Source organism: Macadamia integrifolia, chromosome 6, assembly GCF_013358625.1.
Source record: "Macadamia integrifolia cultivar HAES 741 chromosome 6, SCU_Mint_v3, whole genome shotgun sequence".
Taxonomy (NCBI): Eukaryota; Viridiplantae; Streptophyta; class Magnoliopsida; order Proteales; family Proteaceae; genus Macadamia; species Macadamia integrifolia.
In genome coordinates this window covers 32,965,887-32,973,193 of record NC_056562.1, presented here as the reverse complement: position 1 = coordinate 32,973,193, position 7,307 = coordinate 32,965,887, and the positions used below count along the sequence as shown (strand labels likewise).

Sequence of the window (7,307 nt, the reverse complement as noted above, 5' to 3'; positions counted from 1 at the left end):
AGGCCATGGTGAGGCCATTCTTGGAGTAGATCCTTGAATCTCTCCATAAGTTTGGAAAATGACTCACTAGGCTTTTGCCTAAACTGAAGGATATCATTTCTAAGATTATTGGTCTTGTGAGTTGAGAAAAACTTCTTAAGGAATACAACTGTGAACTGTTTCCATTAGGTTATGGAATTTGTGGGTAATCCATACAACCACTTCTTAGCTTGGTCTTTCAATGCAAAAGTGATAAACCTAAGCTTAACAGCATCATCAGAAAGCTGTTGGATCTTAATTAGAACACATACCTCTTCAAATTCCCTTAGAAATAAGTATGCATCCTCAGAGGTTAACCCATGAAAGTGGGGCAACATAGTGATGTATTGAGATTTGAGTTCAAAATTATTGCCCTGGGCTTGTGGTAGAACTATACAGGAAGGTTGGGCTGTTCTAGCAGGGTAGAACCTATCTTTCAGAGATTTAGGTGAAGGGTTTTGCTGTTGGTCTCCCATATTGAAGGGTTTTAAAGAGAGCAAACGTATAGGGTCACTACTTGTTGGATCTCTTCTTTCTAACCGATTCTTAGTATTACGTACCCACTTAACACTCATGCAACAGAAAAACTTCCCACAACTAAAGTAAGACAAGCACAAAAGAATGGATAGCAAAACTTTTTGATGATTTTTTTGATTTTTTTAAAATTTTTTTTTGATTTTTTTTTTGATTTTTTATTTTTTTGCTTTTTGGGAGCTTATCGGCAGGGATCCGGGGTTGCTCAGGTCAATTCCTGAGGTACTGCTACAGGGCGAAACCTGTCTTTATCATACTGTGAGGCATGGCGACCTCCACTGATACAACTATTATTGCAAGTTGTTCTTCTCAGGAATTCAATAAAATAAAAGGAAAAATATAAAACAAAGCAAACAAAGCACTCCGATTTACCAAAAGAAAGTGAAAAATAACATGGAACTGTCTCCCCGGCAACGGCGCCAAAGACTTGTTTGAGATTTAAAATGTAACCGCAAGCGTACGGATCAGTGTAGCTACGGGTCGAACACAGGGAGAGCAGCCACTTTATTTTTTATTTCTTTTAATAATGCGAAAGTGAACTGATTAATGGTTGTGATCTAATTCTAATTACCGTCCTAAAAATAACGTCCTAACCATTCGTCATCTAAGAATTTAAAGACGCAAGCCACGCAATTAAAATTAAATAAATAAATAACTGAAAATAAACAACCCACGCAATTAAAAAACAAATTAATAAATAAAGGAAAAAAATGCTGAAATAAAAATAAAGTAAAAGAAAGGGGATAAAGCTAGAGAGAGACTCACAAGTAGGTTTCTCTACTTAGCCCGAGGGATGCATCATAATATGAGCTTCCCTACTTGACCAGAGAGTCACTCTTACAAGGGTTACTCTACTTGGCTTTAGGGAAAGGGAGACAATTAAAATAAAAGCAATAAATTGATGGTTCTATGGCTAGGAGGGGCAAAGCCAACACATACACTAGCCATGAACCTTGGGGGAAAGGGATAGCAATAATGTAACGACTGAAAATAAAAATCCTAAATTAAGAAAGAAAGGGTAGTCAGAAGAGGGAATGAGAGGGGGGAGAGAAGACTACTGAAGGAGCCTACTTACTTGAATCAATGCTTGAACTTGAAAAAAAATTGCTCCACGGCTCGTGATCTTGTCACCTAGATCTAAGCCTAGAACTATAACTTAAAAAATTACAACTCAATTGCATAAATCATAAACATAAAAAGGCTGAATAAGAATAAAAGAGTGCTTGCATTATTTGAAATAAAATAAAAAAAAACTATTACAAAAGTGATTAAAGCAAAAATAGAGAAGAACTAGAACTAAAGAGTGAGAGAGGGAGAGAGAGAACAACTAAAAAAAAACTAGAAGAAGAATGAATTGTATTTATAGGGAATGAGGAGGTAGAGTAACAATTTTCTCTTTCCTAAAAGGGAGAAACCCACAATTGATTGTGAGATCTTTTGAGTCCAAAAGTGCTAAGGTGGAGGAGAGAGAAGAGAGAAATAAATTTCCTATAATTTTTTTTTGCTTATTTTCTTTCTTTTTTTTTTCCTAATTTTTTTTCTTCTTTTTCTCTCTCCTAGGAGGATTTTCTTCTTCTTTGTGTGATTTGGACAATATTTGGTGATGATGTGGAGGAGAGAGAAGATTTGGACAATCTTTGGTTCTCCCCTTTTTTTCTCTTTCCTTTTTTTTTTCTTCTCTTCTTGCTTCCACGATTTTCCTTGCTTCTAATTTGATGTGGAAATCCCCTCCATGCCCTTAGTGCTTTAAGTGAGTGAAAAGCAGGAAATCTTCAACAAAATTCTCTAAAAAAAACAACCATGAGATTCGAACTTGAGACCTGTTGGTGAGCAAGGGAATTTTGTACACCATAGCTCACCAACTACGCTAGGTAGTTGTTGTTACCAAAAACAAATCTTTAATCACTTAAGGATGTGGTCCATTGATCCTTGTTGGCATTTGGAGTATTCCTTGTACCTCTGGGACAATTGCAAACGGGCTGGTTCTGCATCTCGGTTCAGTTCTAATCCATTATTCTTTTTCTGGACCGAAAAGAATAATCATTTGTACGGGTGACCAAACGAATGTGTACTTTTAATTGAACACGTCCATCTTGCTCAGAATTTCGTCCTCTTTGCAACCATGAAAAGAAATAGGACCTCTTTACGTGTAAAATTGAAGATATAGTGCCCGATAATCCTTAAGGACTTGAAAATACAAAACCTGCAAAAAGAGAATAAAACCCAAGGTAGCTCCATTCTAAATATGTAAAATGCATGTTTTACTACCCTAGATTTCACACATAAATGTGCTCATCACATATACTCTTTTTGTTCTTCACGACTTATTCTTCTTCAATGAAGTTGACATGTGAGTATATGACATGCAGTATTGGACATTACTCCTCCCTTCCTTCAACGTCTCTCAAACTCCAGCTAACTTTCCCAAGTATTAGGGACTCCTACTTGCACTCTAATTCTACCTCAACAAGATTGATATCAAATGTGATTTAAGTTTCCTTGTATAGGTCGACTAAAATTATGAGTCAAGAGTCAAGACATGCCTATATATATCCCATGTATTTCTCAGTTTTACAATCAATGAAAATCTAAGATTAATATGGTATCAAGAGTGTAAACAAAAGCTCCAACGAGCTATTCCTGATTTTTCTTCTCTATTCAGGTGATCAACAACAACCGCTGTGGCTGCTCAAGTTCAAACATCCTTCGGTTACTCTCCTTGGAATCTCCCTTTGGCTATTGCGTGATCCACATTCCCTTTTTTTCCCTGAATTTTCTCATCCCCCTGGTCGGCTTCACACACCTTCCCTCCTACTTTGCTGCATCACCGAACAGCCTCTCACCAAAAGAAAAAAAAAAAAGACACCTCCCCTTTGCTATATCATGTCCAAGGCCGCCTCTATTGAATCCTCCCCACAAATCGGCGCTACCCAACACCCACCAAGATGTCTTCTCCTGCACTCACTTCTGCACACCATTTTATCTCATTGAAGCTCTCTTCTACCAATTCTCTCTTCTGGAAGGCTCAAATCATCCCATTTCTACATGGTCAGAAGGTTTACGGATACATCACTGGTACCATTCCACGCCATCTTGATCCCACTGCCGCCTCTGACTGGGATGATCAAGATGCCATGATTATGAGCCTTCTTATTGTTTCCCTGTCCGAGGAGGCTCTTCCTCTTATTGTGGATAATACCACGAGCCAAGAAAAATGGAACTGTCTCACCTCTGCATTTGGTTCGGCCTCCAACATACGTATCATGTCCCTCAACCTCAGTTTTCAAGATCTCTCTCAACATAATGATGAATCAATGGTTGCTTTCATGCAACATGCCAAAACCATCTTTGGCGAGCTCTCTGCTGCTGGATCTCCTTTGAGGCCTAATGACCTTTGCCTCCACATCTTTCGCACCCTACACAAGGATCTGCATGAGATTGTCCCCACACTCTTGGCTCGATCTGAACCTCTGACGTACTTTGATCTTCATGGTGTTCTTCTTAGCCATAAGTGCATGCTTAAGGCCTCTCAGCAAAAATCTGCACTCATAGACAAGGTCGACTCCTCTGACCAACCTTCTGCTAATTCTACCTAGCGTGACTCCTCCTTCACCACTACCTCTCCTCAATCTGCCAATGGTGGGCGTGGTGGTCGTGGTGGCGGTGGTGGACGTGGTGGACATGGTGGCCATGGTGGACGTTCTAGTCGTGGTGGTCTTTGGTGCTCTATTTGTAACCATACCAACCATAATGCAAACACGTGCTTCTACCGTCCTCCAACCCCTACAAGTTATCAACCTCCCACCTACCAAGCCTACCCCCAACCACCCCTACTACTCACTACACCAACTATGTAAACCCCCCTCTTCCTCCCACACCCTCATACTCCCCTCTACTAACCATTCACATCCTTGACCTTGTTGAAATTGTATATTGGCATGCACTTTAATGAGTGTACAATGGTGCTCTTATATAGAGATTACAGTTATTGAGTTATAGACAAACTCTATGATCACATGTGAAAGACTCAAACTCTAATATTAATGGGGTAGGACTCTGTTAACATATGTGAGTAATGGACAGAAAGTCTATTATCACATGTGAGAGTCCTATTCCAACTCTGTTGTCTCATGAGGTAGTCTTGGACTGCAAGTAGTCTCTAGAGTTTGTGCTCACTGAAAATGCCTACAATGTAGGAGAGGTTGTTGAGTGTGAGTATGACTCTAGAAGTTGAGTTCGAGTGGGATGCTAACTATCCTGATACACCCCCTCAAGGTGGGGATTTGAATGGTCGAATCCGCAGCTTGTCCCGTAGAAAGGAGAACCATGTAGAGCTGAGAGCTTAGGTAAGGATATCGGCTATCTGGTCATGTGTTGAAATGAATTGCACTTGAAGTTCCTAGGAGGCGACTTTATCACGAACGAAGTGGAAGTCAATTTCAACATGCTTGGTACGAGCATTAAAGACCGGATTGACCGAAAGGTAAGTGGCCCCAATGTTGTCACACCAAAGAATGGGTGCAATGGGAACATGGATCCCTAATTCCTTAAAGAGAGCAAAGCCAAGTGAGTTCAGCGCAGGCATCAACCACTGCTTTGTACTCAGACTCGGTGGAGGAGTGTGCAATTGTCTTCTGCTTCTTAGAGGCCCAGGAGATCAGATTAGGACCCATATAGATGGCATAGCCTCCTGTGGATTTTCGATCTGCACTGTCACTAGCCCAGTCAGCATCGGAGAATGCTTATAATTGGAGGGAACTAGATTTGGAGATGAACAACCCATGATCCTTGGTTCCTTGGAGATAGCGTAGAATCCGTTTGACTAGTGTCCAATGGTCTTCGGAGGGGGCATGCATGAATTGGCAGGCATGGTTCACTGAATAAGCCACATCAGGCCTGGTGAGGGTGATGTATTGGAGAGCACCGACAATGGAGCGATACCTGGTGGGGTCCGAAAGAAAGACACCCCCTATGGATGATGCTGCAAAGGTGGTGGCTATGGGAGTAGTGATGGGCTTACAGTCAGTCATGCCAGCCCTCTGGAGGAGATCAGTGATGTACCAATGTTGAGAGAGGAGGACACCATCAGACCGATATAGAGCTTCAATACCAAGGAAAAAGCTGAGACGACCAAGATCCTTGATAGAGAATTATAAAGCAAGCTGATGAAGGAGAGTCTGAACATGAGTTGGTTGGTTCCCTGTAACCAAGATGTTGTCGACGTAGACAAGGACATATGTGACAACAGAGCCCTGCAAGTAGATAAATAGTGATGTGTCGGTTTGGGATGACCGAAAACCAGAGCGAGTGAGGAACTCATTTAACCTGTGAAACGAAGCCCTAGGAGCCTGTTTGAGCCCATAGAGGGACTTGTGGAGGCGACAAACATGATTAGGGCACAGGGCATCTTCAAAACCTTGGGGTTGAGCCATGTAGACTTCCTCAGATAGAATACCAAGCAAGAATGCATTCTGAACATCAAGCTGACGAATAGCCCATCCGTTAGATATGGCCAAGGAGAGGACCGTTTGTATCGTAGTAGGTTTGATGACAGGGCTAAAGGTCTCATGATAGTCAAAAGACCAGGTTGTTGATGAAATCCTTTAGCAACTAAACGGGCCTTATAGCGCTCAAGGGAGCCATCTGCCTTCCATTTGATGCGGTACACCCACTTGCAGCGAACCAGATTCATAGTTTCCCCGTAAGGCACAAGAGACCAAGTACCATTACGTAATAAAGCATTAAATTCATCAGACATAGCAGAATGCCAATGAGGAAGCTTGTGGGCCTGGGAGAAGCATGTAGGTTCAGCCGGGTTAGGTGAGGTGATGGTAGAGAGGATCAGGGGGTCAGCATAGAGATCGTGTAGGGTTCTGGTGCGACAGGGTGGGGTGGTAGAGGAGTCAAGGTTATGGCCTATTAGGATTAGGTGAGGTGAGAAAGGAGGGGATATGGGAGAGGGTGGTTCGGGTAGGGGCGGTTCTGGGGTGGCAGGGAGAGGGATGGGTGGGTTTGGGAGGGTAGTCGGAGGGCTAGGGTGAGGTTGAGGGGTAGGTATGTTAGGTGTAATGCCCCACGGGGGAGGGGTAGTAGGAGGGGGTTGGGTTGAGGAGGATGGCGGTGTAGTGTGAAATGGGAAAGTAGATTCGTCAAATCTGACATGACGAGATATGTAGATACGACGGGTGATGAGATCCATACAACGATAACCATGATGGGAAGGGCTATATCCTAAGAAAACACATGAGGCAGAATGGGGTTCAACCTTGTGATGATTGTAAGGATGGAGCCATGGATAACAAAGGCATCCAAAGATTTTTAGAAAAGAGTAGTCCGGAGAATTGCCTGTAACTAACTGATGGGGGGATTTGTTACCTGTGACAGAGGAGGGCATGCAAATGATGAGAAAGACCAAAGTTTCAAAGGCATAATCCTAGTAAGCCTGGGGAACAGCTGCATGGGATAGTAGGGTAATCTCAGTTTCAGCAATGTGTCTGTTACGACGTTCAACTGTTCCCTGTTGCTCATGAGTATGAGGGCAAGATAACCTGTGTTGGATGCCCAACTTGGCAAAGTAAGATGGGAGAGTACGAAATTCTCCCCCCCCAATCAGTTTGAATGGCCTTGATGGAGCGAGAGAATTGACGTTCCACCAAGGCCTAAAAAGTACGAAAGGCAGAGTAAACATCAGACTTCAACTTTAAAGCAGTAAACCAAATATATTTAGTATGGTCATCAACAAATATAACAAAATA

At 42.2% G+C, this 7,307-nt stretch overlaps 1 non-coding gene across 1 annotated transcript; it reads left to right on the top strand.

Annotated features, from left to right (window-relative positions):
• On the top strand, window positions 1–107 carry LOC122082921. Its single transcript, XR_006141460.1, has one exon. It is a non-coding gene; the product is annotated as a small nucleolar RNA R71 (small nucleolar RNA).
• The last annotated feature ends 7,200 nt before the right edge of the window (window positions 108–7,307 follow it).